This window comes from Amblyomma americanum, chromosome 8, assembly GCF_052857255.1.
Source record: "Amblyomma americanum isolate KBUSLIRL-KWMA chromosome 8, ASM5285725v1, whole genome shotgun sequence".
Classification (NCBI taxonomy): Eukaryota; Metazoa; Arthropoda; class Arachnida; order Ixodida; family Ixodidae; genus Amblyomma; species Amblyomma americanum.
The window spans coordinates 15,283,964-15,297,967 of record NC_135504.1 but is presented as its reverse complement, the minus strand read 5'-3'; the positions used below and the strand labels follow the sequence as shown (position 1 = coordinate 15,297,967).

At 47.8% G+C, this 14,004-nt stretch overlaps 1 protein-coding gene across 5 annotated transcripts in view; it reads left to right on the top strand.

Annotated features, from left to right (window-relative positions):
• Window positions 1-14,004, top strand: part of wake (ankyrin repeat and fibronectin type III domain containing protein wide awake) — a 423,547-nt gene that overhangs the window by 368,659 nt on the left and 40,884 nt on the right. The gene's annotated exons all lie outside the window — the stretch shown is intronic.

Sequence of the window (14,004 nt, the reverse complement as noted above, 5' to 3'; positions counted from 1 at the left end):
GAGGATCCACAAACCAAAGTCGTGGTTTTATTGTAATACAGATGGGGGCAAACGAAAAAAGAAAGGCGCAGCAAATTGGTGTCAAAGCAGCAGCGAACCATAACAAAAACGGTCTATAGATAGTCTATAGACTTCTTATAGACTATTGCCTTCCATAGATATTTGTTTTTGTCTATTTATAGCCTACAGGTTGTCTATAGACAAAAGTCTACTAGAAGTGTACGACCATAAATCTATAGATTGTCTATAGACTCTCTATAGGATTGGTATTGCCTATAGGCTGTGCTCCAGGGTTTGTCTATAGAGAGTCTATGGACGTTATAGACAGAAGTCAATGAACAGTCCATAGACTGTCTAAATAAATTTTTGTAAGGGAACCACCGCGCACGAAAGGCCACGCACTTGAAGCGAAAAAAAGAAAATTCAGAAAAAAAGGGACAGTTATAAGACAATAATATAATGGTATGTTAGACCGCTCCATGGACAGGGCCATTATAAAGGGCGCTATCGATGTCGCTAAATGCCGCCTTCCATGTCACTGCGTGCCGTGTCCCGTGTTAATGCATGCAGATTTCGATCTCGTCTTCGGACAGCAGGGCGGGGACGTGTAGCAGCAGCGAAGGCTACGTACACGGTCCTCGGACATTGCACGCAGCGACACTGTGGCGCCGGCTCGCCCTGTTATCTGCTCAAGAATCGGCTTCTTTTATATTTTGTGCCGCTTCCCGAGTTACCGTTGAGTAACTTGGTCACGAACGAGACGGCCGCGTTGAGCATGTGCTCTTACAATGTACTCTATTCTGTAATGTTCGGCACAGAGAGTGAGGATCCACGTAAGCCGGGAGGCTTCTACTCCTTCGACTGTGCACTTTCCCAAAAGCTGGGCTCCTTACATTCTGTGCCTCCTCGGAGCAGGATCAGTATATAGCATTACCGTGACAGCGAAGGCACCAAAGCATTATCACGAATTGTGAAGTGCAACCCGCCGCGGTGGCTCAGTCGGCTACTGATCCGGAGTTCCCAGGTTCGAACCCGACCGCGGCGGCTGCGTTTTTATGGAGGAAAAACGCTTAGGCACCCGTGTGCTGTGCGATGTCAGTTCACGTTAAAGATCCCCAGGTGGTCGAAATTATTCCAGAGCCCACCACTACGGCACCTCTTTCTTCCTTTCTTCTTTCACTCCCTCCTTTATCCGTTCCCTTACGGCGCGGTTCAGGTGTCCGCCGATATATGAGACAGATACTGCGCCATTTCCTTCTCCAAAAACTAATTACTAATTATTATTGTGAAGCGCTTTGACAGAGTCTGTCTTCAAAGTGTGTATACGGAGCGTGGAGAATGGAATTAATTATGCTTTTCACAAAGGAAAGGTACCTTAAGGTCGCTTGTTTATTATGGGCTACGCGTTACCTGGAACTATTCATTATTACTGAAAACTGTCATTACACAGTGCTTAGTCTGTAGGATGTCGGGTTAAATTTTTGTGCGTGTTGAGAATCTTGGAACCATCTTTCATACTACGCAACGTTTGAAATTCACCACGCCTATTACACACACAAGCACACCAAATGCAATCCGTCGCGGTTGTTTTAGGCCTTGTGTTCTACAAATTGACGTTGGAAATGCTCTGTGTCTGACACACTCGGCAGGCAATTGGCGTGGGAATAACGCGTGTATATATACGGTACATATATGTGAGTATGCGCATACATTGATGCGTATATACGAATGCGTTTTCATACAAGCGTTATTATAGGGGTGATAACGTATAGTACACCATGCTCGGCTTTGCCCGCTCTGCAGTTGTTCGGCGTCGAACTTCTTGGCCTTTTCCTGTGTTTGTCTCCTTTGAATGCGCAACGTGGTTCTTCTAAGCAATGCACCAACTAGCCCAACAAGAAGTTCTTCTGAACTAGAATGTGGTCTATGAAAAGCTGTTGGTAGAACCCAGCGGCCTTTCGAGCTATTCCACGTCCATCTTAGACCTTCGTCATCGTGAACATTACACTGCACAGTCCGCCGTAAAAGGTAGCACTTCGCGTGCGCGTTCCGTAACCTTAGTCAAAAGGTGAAGAAGTAGCCTCTTCTCTGGAGCTTAAATGTGGGACGGAATCTGGCGCGGTTTTTTCCTGCTGAATGTCACGGCCTTCCGCGAATCTGTTTTCAGGAATTCAGGGCATGCATCATCCTGGCTCAAAGCGAAGCCTGCAGTACGATTGCACGTTGCAACTTGACGGTTATGCATTGATTTGGCAGCTTGCCTTTCTGGAGCCTCGCACATAGTTTCCACAGGTTGTTTACGAACTTCTTCCTGAGCGAAGGCATCACCGTGCGCTCGTGTTTCAGGGGGATAAAACTGCGTTCGCCTGTGAATCCGCCGCGTGGCTGAGCGGTTTTGCACAACGTTCAGGTCCTGAGCGTGTCTCCGCGCAGTGGCAAAGACGGTGGATTGTCGCGCCGTTCGTTCTTGCCGTGGCATTCTGCCCAGAGTCAAAGGTCGCTGGTTCGATTCCCACCGCTGCTGTAGCATTTCGACGAAGGCGAAATGCAGGATAATAATAATAATAATAATAATAATAATAATAATTGGTTTTTGGTGAAAGGAAATGGTGCAGTATCTGTCTCATATATCGTTGGACACCTGAACCGCGCCCTAAGGGAAGGGATAAAGGAGGGAGTGTAAGTAGAAGGGAAGAAAGATGTGCCGTAGTGCAGGGCTCCGGAATAATTTCGGCCACCTGGGGATCTTTAACGTGCACTGACATCGCACAGTACACGGGCGCCTTAGCGTTTTGCCTCCATAAAAACGCAGCCGCCGCGGTCGGGTTCGAACCCGGGAACTCCGGATCAGTAGCCGAGCGGCCTAGCCACTGAGCCACCGCGGCGGGTGCAGGAATGCCTCTGTACGTAGATTTTGGCGCGCAGTAAAGATTCCTAAACTGTCTAGTCAATCCACCAATCAGTCAGTAAATCAATGAATCAATCAAGCAGTCGGCCAGTCAGTCAGCCAGTCAAATAGTTACCCAGGTAATCACTCAGTCGATTAGTAAGGCAGTCAGTCAGGGAGTCAATTTAGTTAGTCAGTGAGGGAATCAGTCTGTTAATAAATCCTTTACACGAACCAATGAACTGCACGAAATAATGAATTAGTAAATAAATCATGTAATCAAAGATTCAATTAGTACAACGATAAATAAACTGTTAAGTCAACCGCTCGAGGCTTCGCTCTTGTCCTTACATATATTTTCGGATTCGCGGTCGTCTTCTGCTATACACCCTAATGAACACTCACAGATGGGCGCGAAATTCGGAGAGGTGAAACGGTAGGACAGGGGCATACAACATACCGGCGAGTTTTCTGCCCCACATTTATCCTGGCGTTATCCGTCGACACGGGGTGGTTTTTCCCCCCCGCCTTCCCAATCTTCGGCGTATAATCTCCCATCTATCTTCCTCGTTAGCCGTGTACGCGACCGGCGAGATGATAAAGCACGCGGGCAGTGCATGCTGTACCCTCCTCCTCCTCCTCCTCCTCCTCCTCCTCCTCCTCCTCCTCCCAGGTATGCAGCGTGTTCCGGGATTCCTTGCCGAGGGCAGCGATTGTAAATGAATCGATGACGCGTTCGATTAAGCGCCGCAGGCTCCGCTGGCCTCCTCCTCCTGCATCCCCCGCCTTCCTCTTAGCATTCTCAGTGCATTCCTCCCGCGCAGGTAGCGCGGGCGGAATGGCCCCGTGTGAGGCAACGAGGAAGCACTCGCTGGCCCGGAGAACACGAGGAGAGAACGAAAAATTAGAAAAGAAAGAATATATACGCTGGAATGAAAAGAAGATTAAGCGACAAGTGGTGAGAACCGAGAAGAAAAAAAAAGAGATAGAAAGAGAATGCTCCGGAATGTGCCGTTATATTCGCATGCAGTGTGCCCCAGCTGCGTGCCTGCAGCTTTTATGTCTTCTTTTCTTTTCACTAGTTTTCTTTCTATTCTTGGATTCGAACTTTCTCATTGGTGACACAGTGCTCTCACGCAGCGCCGTCTTGGTATTCAGGCTCCATTTATAGGTCGCGCCAGGGGGGGGGGGGGGGACGTTTTACTATAGTGGCCGGCGCCCGACTGTCGGTCGCCGCGCCTGGTTTTTAAGAGGCAGCGAGAGAAGGTTTAGGGAGACAGAAAAGAGAAGAATTCGCAGCCGATCGCGAATTCACGACGCGGTATATGCTACGGAGCTCAGTAGAGGAGATGCGCGCTGGAAGAACCAGCTGCGGCGGTTCCGCCTCTGCTTTTGCCGCCATGCACGGCTCTGTCTTGCATAGCTTCGGCGTAGCGGAATTAAGGCTATGCGCGGATCGAGCCATCTGTCGAAAGCGTTGTGCACTCCGTGTGAGGGAGCGTGGTCGGAATTCGAGCGAGCAACCTTCGTTTTGCGAGAGCTGAAGTCGAGGAGGCGCAGCCACACGAACTGGTGCATTGTCGGCGGGACATCGCGTGCCGGTTCGCATTCGAATTGGCGATTATATAGGTTAGGGGGATGGGGGGGGGGGGGGGGATACACTTCGCACAAGTTGTGCGGGCGAGGCCGTGGTTAGGTATAGAGGCAGCCGTGAGACCTTGTCGAGACGGAAGTCTCGGTAGCCCGGTGGCATGTTTAAGCCGCTGTTATCAGGAGACCAATCTATCTGATTGTCATCGTTCAGGCTTCCCTCTTTGAAATGTACTTTTTATATGTATGAGGAGGGGGGGGGGGGGGGTAGAGGAGAGAGGACACAATTTTTCTGCTACTAGTGAAACTGTTTAAAATCCGTTGCTGGGCGAGTTGGTATTTCATGCTTACATTCACAGCTTACATTCACGCTTTGTGTTGTCTCCCCTCGTGTCCGTGTTCTTTGCGCTGTAAATGCAATAGTGAAACTGTGTCTACTTATGTCTGTTTGATTAGGAAATGAAAGCAAATATGTATACAACGTGTGGCCTAACGTTCAGTCGACGCAACCTAATGCGAGAAGCCAATTGAATCAGCTTTGTTTGGATGGGTGCATTTCTGTTCTTGCACCAGGAAACCGAATCATAACGTAACGAATTAGGGCACCGCTTAAATTAAATGTTTATTAGAGCAAAACTCTTGTATCTACGTTTGCGTTAAATAGGGAGACGCTTCCCTGCAAATAACCCAGACTGGTTGACGTTGTATTTTATGTAACACGAACTTCTTCGACGCTAAAAAGCAGCACTGTATTGTCAAACCTTCGCCCACCTAAAACCGATCTGGCATGCGTGGCTGTAGACAGACTCACCTGTGATTCGGAAAATCAACCAGCCACAGGCTGCGGACTTGCTGGCATAAAAGTCGCATATAGCATTATGCCAATAGACTGCGTACCAGCATGCAGTTTTACAAATGCCTTTAGGCCTGTCCCACAAGCTTTTTCGTTCCTAAAAAAAAAAAAAAAGCTACTCAGTATTCGCAAACGTCCGCCCACCTAAGAGGCTAAGACTGATCTGGCATGCGTGGCATAGTTCTGCAAAACCGAACATGCACGTAGCCTGCGCATCAACCAGCATGGTGTTACCATTTCTATAGACTTTCTGGCGCATGAGTGGATAGCGAAATTCTTGTATGCTGCGTGCCAGGGTGCACGGTATTAACATACCTGTAGACTTGGTGGTATGCGACTGTTTTGCTGACTTGCGTGTAGACTACACACCTGCTTGCATAGGATTAGCATGCATACACACTTTATGGTGGCATGTGGCACACCGACATGCCTATAGACTGCATGCCAGCAGGCATGATGTCAGCATGCCGAAGGCTTTCTGGTATAGGTATACAAGTGTACTATCAGCATAAAAAATTAATCGAAATAATTTGTTTAGCGCTCGTGAGCGTGCTTTTGGGCCCCCTCCTACTCCGTCCCTCGTCCGTTTTTTGCGCTTCTTCTTCACATCATGCATCACCAACTAGCCCGGCAGCTTGCTCTCCTAGGATCAAAAATTGCTGGTGTTCTATCTCGCGATCAAGCCGCCCCGTAAAGTTACCTGCTAGTGGATCATGCTCTTTCTCACATATTTTCGGCCAATTAGGTTACGTCACTGCGTCGAACCTCCTGCACACCCGCATAGCGCCAACTTTTGCGGCCCACAGTACACTGTGTCGATGTATCTGCGCTGTGGTGAATTTTTTTTTTAATTGGTTTTAGGGGAAAGGAAATGGTGCAGTACCTGTCTCATATATCGTTGGACACCTGAACCGCGCCGTAAGGGAAGGGTAAAGGAGGGAGGGAAAGAAGAAAGGAAGAGATAGGTGCCGTAGTGGAGGGCTCCGGAATAATTTCGACCACCTGGGGATCTTTAACGTGCACTGACATCGCACAGCACACGGGCGCCTTAGCGTTTTGCCTCCATAAAAACGCAGCCGCCGCGGTCGGGTTCGAACCCGGGAACTCCGGATCAGTAGTCGAGCGCCCTAACCACTAAGCCACCGCGGCGGGTATTGTGGTGAATAAGCTCGACGCGGTATTAGTTAACACTAGCGTGACTTCTCGCCGGTATTCTGTACGGCGTAAAAAGACAGATGGGGCTTGGGAAGGGTGTTGGGTGTCTGCGCAAGACGTTGTGCACTGTTCGGCGAAGAATGATCGTCTCGCTCTTTACGTGAACGTTTTTGTTGCCTAGCGCGACGGCAGGATCCGAATTACAAGCGAGGATCCAGTTTCTTGCCATAAATCCACCGTTACCGCGTAAGTCTTCTGGTACGTGCCTTCGTGCTAAACACGTGACGTATGAGAAAAGTGGGTGCCCCATCAGGAAAGTCGCTCCATTTAGATGCCTCACTGGGGTAGGGGAAATGAGAAGTGTCGCGCGTATCAGGAAACGCACATTGGCGCGATGACACTGGATGTGGTTGTACGGAGTACCCGCGCACAGAAGTCCCTTGATTGTTAGCATTAACGGGGCGTTTCCCGCACGGGTTGCATTTATCTGTTTATTTGCTCATTTATTTATTTATTTTGTTTTTGAAGAAGCGAGGAAAGCTCTGGAACGTTGAACACGACCTTGGTACCCGCGGCTGTGGCTTAGTTACTAGCTTCGCTGTTCGGCCGCAGAACTCGAGGTCCCGGGTTCGAATTACTGCTGCGGCAACCGCATTTCGATAGGCACGAAATGCAAAATACGCGCTTTTCCTGCTTCATGTCAGTACCCATTAAACAGACTTAGGGGGTACAAATCAATCAGGAGCTCTCTACAACGACGTTCCTCGTATACATATATCCCAAGTGCTGCCTTTTGAAACGTTTGTTAAACCCCACGTGCCATAACACACCCTGCGCAACAATCGCAACGCTAATGCCGTTCATTTCGGCCGAAGGATGAAGGCTGTTGTGTGCCTTGATCAGATCCACCGGTTGTGACCGCAATACTTCCACCCTGTCTCTCTGAGGTGGTCATCTCACTTCATGGCAAAACCTTTGCTTAAAATATAGATGTAGATATTGAGATAGCCGGATGCTAAGACCGCCACAAAATGTTAGTTTTATAATCATGCTCAAATAGGAAACAACCATGCAAAACAGATTTTAATTTTTTTGCTCGCCAAAAAAGAAAATGCAATTTTGACTTGACCTTTGTTATCCAGGGCTGTTTAGCGGGCTCTGGCGGACAAAAAAGAAGTTGCGCCAGGGCCAGTGGCGCTTGCGTGTGTGTCTGTAAATATTGCACAGCATTGCACTTCAGCAAATCGGCAGTGGCTTAGCTCGGCTATGCCAGGATGTACGTAGCTAAAGCTAAGGAATGGCTTGGTTAGCCTTCGTTAATCTTGATTGCAAGTCGAGGTTAGTCTGGTTGTCTTGCTAGTTGTTGTCACGTGGTTCGTCACGCGGTTGGCCACGTGACCAGTCACGTGGTTGGTCACGTGGTGCGGTGCGACAGCGATGGGAATGCGAGCACCGCGAAAGTGCGAGTTCGTGGCCGATATAGCTTTCGCTACAACAAAGTAAAACATAAATACAATCGACAAAGTTCTCCCATAGCGTTAAGCTGGGGCTTTATGACCACTAGGAAAACTGCAACACAACCTGTTCAAGTCTTCACGCATTAACGGTGTAGTACACGCGCGCGCTCCATTGCCATATAGACATAGTGTGCGACGAGAACAGCTCTCGTTCTTGGCAGTACACGAAAGAAGCACGCGACGGAGCTCTCACGATGGCTCGCGAGTTGTCGCTGCAGGAGAACGTATCTGTGTTGCCAACGCGGCAAGGACGGTCGAGAGCCTTGGGTTTAAATGGTTAGAGAGAGAAAAAAAGAGAGATGCTGGAAGCAATTTCTCTTCCCACAAGCGGAGGGAAAAACAAGATAAGAACGCGGGGCATTTATATGCTCAGCGCGCGAGTGTTGAAAACAGCTTCTCTGACGGTGGCACGTTGCCGGATTCCTACTTCGGGGGGGGGGGGGGGGGGGGGGGGGGGGGGCTGTTTTTGACAGTACTCATAAATAACTTATGTGTAATACGATTACAGGTGGGAAATTGGGGGTGGGGGGTTGCTTGGTAAAGGCTTACTGCAAGGCCTGGATGAGGGGCAAAATACACAGACAGAAAGAAATGCAAGATGGAGCAGGGAACCATATGAAACTCGACAGCCGGTGCCAAACGTGGCGCCAGTTTTTATGTATAAAAACAACTTTTGATAACGCTTTAAGGATGTGGACAAGATGCTTGTGCCGGCCGTGTTTTCGAAAGCAGGATTAACGGATAGCCGTGATCCATCTTGCTGGTGCCGTGCTTACTAAATTCCGTCGCGTGTATCCCGAAGGTGGCGAGGATATTGACCGCATAGACAGCCTATAGATGGCGATCTTGGCGCATGCGTCAACGATTCTTCTCGTGTGTTGGAATCAGTCAGGTGCTCAAGTGCCCAAGAAAATCGGGTGCTCTAGAATAAAAGGGGATCGCAGACTAGGAAGTGCGTGTTTGTGAGGCATTTGCCGGACCATTCGGTCGTTGCGTTTGCAGCTGCTCTAAATGTGGAAATTCTATGGGTCCACTTGTCTCGGAATGCTCTTCGTTTATGTAATCTTGTAGCACTACAGATTGTGTTTCAGAACTAAGTCTGAGCAGTCTCAGCATAGTCTGAGCAGTAAGTCGGTGTACGGCTGTACCAAACATTCGCGTCGTCTTACCCCATTGAAGTGGGGGCAGAGTTCATATGAACACTCTTTTCCGGATGTACAATTTTGTTCCACTGAACTGCATGAATTACTTACATACTTGCAGAAACTGTCTTTTTCGGAATATTTATCACGCAGCAAAGCCAAAGCAAAATGTTAGCCACCAGATATTCAGGAGGCCTGTTGGAAGATAAATTCGTGCTCTATATATAGCTAACCCTAACCGCATAACAGCCTAAAACCCTTGAGGCTGTATGCGTGGACTGACAGCAGGTTCAGCGGTTTTTTTTTAAATTTTACCCTTGACTTGCAGTTTTCCGCTGCGTATTTGTGCGCAGTTTTATCATCCTTACGCCTTCAAAAGTTATTAAAATGAAACAAAATTAATAAATCCGCCAGTATTGCTCATTTCTGCGAGAAAGTGACTAATTCTGTGATGAATTAGGTGATGACACTCTCGAATTTCGTCACTCCTGACTGGCATTATGGAAGCAATGAATAACTGCGCAAAAAGGACGGGACAAGGGAAAAGAACCACACGAGACAAGCGCAGACTAACAACTGGTTTATTGCACCAACGCTCCCTTCATTCAACAACAGAGCGCATGCGCACCAACCACAAAGACAGAAGTCATAATCATCTCGTCAACCCAAGAAACTCCAACTCCTTGCGGTACAGGTGTATGGAAGCCTCACCAACACATTTGTCGGGCCCTAATCTAGCGATTTCCAAGGCCTCGATAGTTTCACGTTCTTTCTTACCCCTCGCGCATCCGATAACCTTAGTCCAGCCGAAAAGCGGAGTGCATTCTTTGTCACACATACTTGAAGATCTTGCAATGCCTAGGCAGATGCTGCCCCCGTTAACCAGCTAAGGAATTGTCATGCTCTAGTAATCTAGTGTTGACGCAGCGGCCAGTTTTTCCGACGTACACCTTACCACAACCCCTCACCGCACTCTTCTAGATTTCATTTCCTCCTGTCTGACGTTTTCAATACCTGCTGATTACAGGGTTACGAGCGCCGGCGTCTTCTACAAGTGAGGAGGCGATGGGGCGGTCCTATTTCCACAACACATTTCCTGAACTCTCTGCGCGTGGTAAAATTTGTGACGAAAGTGGTTTTCCCGCAGAAAAAATTCTTGTTTGGGTAGGTGGTGTTGGACCAGCCCGCTCCCTCACGCCTCCGGACCTCCCCTTTAAATTCGTCCCTGTTAGCCCACAACGTATGCAAACACCCACGCATGGTGGGATGTCCCATTTGTGGAGGAAAGCGGTGAGAAAAACACTCAGAGAAATTCCCGCCGAACCAAACGCTGAGGCGTGTGCGAGGTTAGTATTCGCTCACTCTGGAACGTCCTGAAGTCCGCGCTAGGCGTGAATGTATTTCACATATGCGAGGCGTGGGCCGGCGAAGGTGTTGGGACTTCGTGTTCAGCATGGAAGCCTGCCGTCATGGCGCCAATACACTGGGGTAGTCTCTCCGACTGTAAACACTGTAGGAATGTGATTGAGAGGCCGGTCATCCTGTTTGCCCGTGCTAAATCCCACAGAAAAAAAACGAGAAGAGATATCACGCAATACTCTCAGTGCTTGCACCGCACCCGTCTTGTTGACTGTATCCGACGTATTGCACTCAAGGCACATTATGGGAATAGGAAACACTTCGAGTGCGAACGTGTTCGATTCGGTAGCTGTTCGCACGCGTCGTTCGCATTATCCGGCGAGAAAACGTTCACTCAATCCGATTATCGCCAACTTTTGCCGGTCTGCGTGTCTCGTCTGCGGACGAAATAAATGGCCGGATGGTGGCGCCGCTATGTCGCGACGTGTCCAGCCTATGTATAATACACACATTCGTCCACGTGGTGCAAAACGGGAAGCCAGGGATTAGCGCGGAGCTAAATTTTTCTGGATGAGTTTTACTTTTCTATATTCTTAGTTTTTTTCCGCGTGCCTTCTGAGGAAACCGCGTCAAGAATGCGGCATCGATATTGTACAGGCTCGAGACGGAATGATAACCGCCCCACGCCGCGCTTTCCGGTGTTTTGATTCGATTTTTTCTTCTGATTGCCTCCACCCAACGCAACGGAGTTCGATGGATCGACGCAATGCAGCAATCAATTAACGGTCGCATTCCGCCGGATTGCAGTGTGGCTGTGGCGCCTTTTGCGAAAGCCGTGCTTGCTGGCAAAGAGAAGGAAACAAAAGGTGAGCAAAAATTTTTTTAGGGTATTGCCAACATTCCGCTGCGGACCATTTACGTTATAGGTCACGTGACTCGCGTCCGTCTCATAAATTCCTACTTGTGAGAAAAACATGTTTGCGCTAAAGGTGCTGGTAACGCACTCTTGGGCACAACGCGATATCTTTCGCTTTACCCACGTGCATAACATTTTTTTTCTAGACACCTGAACTTTTTTTTTTAATCCAGCGCCGTGGACTTGATTTGTGGACACACGGTCGCAGTGTTTTATGCGTTACATTGCAACGCCAAAGGGCTGTGCCGAGTACCTTGCTAATTGGTCTAGCGATAGCGTCATGCCTTCGGAACGTGCGGCGCGTTTATGCCAATTGCTGAGATGCCTACCTGTCGCGGCACTGTTATTACCGCATAACAGGGATTGGCGCTATAGCCTCCGACTGGAGGTGCAAGCGTTATGAATGTGCAAGTTGCGCTGTTTATTTTTCTACGAAGATTTTTGTAGAGTTTTTACAGCAAAGTCTTTCTTTTAAAGTTTTTCCGTCAGTCGCATCGAGCAGTTATGACTGCCATATAAAACCAATCGGGAACGTTTTTTGACGGCGCCAAAATCTTAAAAGCAAAAAAAAAAAAAATTGGACGGGACTCTGCGGCTGCAGATTGATTGTTATAGTGAAATTTTACAGTATGTGAGAAAATTGCGTTCGTAAACTTCTTCCCTTTTAAAAATGCTTTCGTCCAGAATTGTTGGGCATGCAATACGTTTTAGGCATTTCAAACCACTCAGAAAGCAAGCAGACAGACAGGCTCACCGAGACATACCAGAGCTACCGTAAGGCGAAGTTTTTTTTAATTGGTTTTTGGGGAAAGGAAATGACGCAGTATCTGTCTCATATATCGTTGGACACCTGAACCGCGCCGTAAGGGAAGGGATAAAGGAGGAAGTGAAAGAAGGAAGGAGGAAGAGGTGCCGTAGTGGAGGGCTCCGGAATAATTTCGACCACAGGCGAAGTGCCTTTCATCGCAAAAGCGAGTTCCTGGCGTTAATTTCACGTGCAATAGTTAACATGATGTTAGGGGCTATTTAATAATAAAATAACAACTGAAGGAAAAGATGTTGCTAGCCGCGGCATCTGCCATCGAAACTTGAAGCACCTGAGCTACGACTAGCGGGAATATAAGAACAGGGAGAGGGAAGGAAAGGGGGAGAGATAGTAAGAAAGTATACGGGTGGGGGTAATATACACTATATACAAATTATGGAAAAGTTCACTTGTTCCTATGCGAGACTTTTAAACTTCGAGCTCGTTTTTACTGGGTAAACATTTGTGGTCATCGAACCTTATATACGAGAAGTATTTGATACTGTTCAGGTGTCGTACACAGATCTGGAAGAAGCGCCTGAAGAAGGACATTACACTTCAAGCATGCCATGCAGATTTGAGCAATAACAGAGCTTTGCTGATGAAAAAAAAAAAACAGCAGGAGGCGAGAAATTTCGTGTGAGCTGACACCCTCAGAAATTATCCGTTTGCGTCGGGGACACGCGCCTTCGCATTCAGCCTTGCGACTGAGCCTTCCTTTCGACGCTGACCGCTTCATAGCTTCTATCTTTGCCCGCAGCCGGCCTTCCGAGCGAGCGCAGGTACTCACTGATAAATAACATGTATACCTGCGCCCTCTTATCAACGCACTCGGGAGAAGTGCCGTAGATACGCTTATCAGATATAGGCCCAGTAGGTACAAGCTTCGTGCCAGGCTCCGGCAGCGTGCGTCCTGTTGCTGTTATCTCATGGCATCGCCACACACGTGGGCTGAATGTCAATAAATCAGCGCGTGCAGGCACTTCGGCAGTGCCTTGGCTGAGTTGGCTTGTTTCTTTTTACCTGTTTTACGCTTGCATGCTTCTGGAGGTGGCGTGACGACCACGTTGTCGCGGTGCTCACATCCGAAGACGTCCGGTCCGGGATGTAATAAGGATACCGATTCTATTGTAATTCTGCCACATTCTTCGTCTTTGTGAACTCCGTCGTCACCGGTGGACTGATGTTGTTTGGCCCACCCATATATATATATATATATATATATATATATATATATATATATATATATATATATATATATATATATATATATATATATATATATATATATATATATATATATATATATATATATATATATATATATATATATATATATATATATATATATATATATACTTTGCGTACAGTCGGAATGGACTGACATTATAATCAGCCCGCATACACGCAGGTCCACCTCTAACAGATGTTGGCAATGTATTAAGGCATTCGTGCTCGAGACAGGTTTGCCATTGGCGAGTGTAATTATTAACCCGAGACCACTGAAAAAAAGGAAGCGCTGATGCTAACAGATTCGTTGTTGATATATTTGATTCTTTAATTAGTTACGCGATATAATACAGCCATTCTTTTTATTTGGTATTGGTCGCGTTACTGCCATCTCTCTGTAGTTACTTGGCGATCCGCACGATAAGGGGGCTTGTGACAATCTTTGAGTGAATGGCAAAGAGCAGAAAGGAATAGACTTGGATTAGAATCGGGATATTACACGTGCCCAGATCGGATCCACCTCAGGCACACATCATCTGCTTTACGAGTC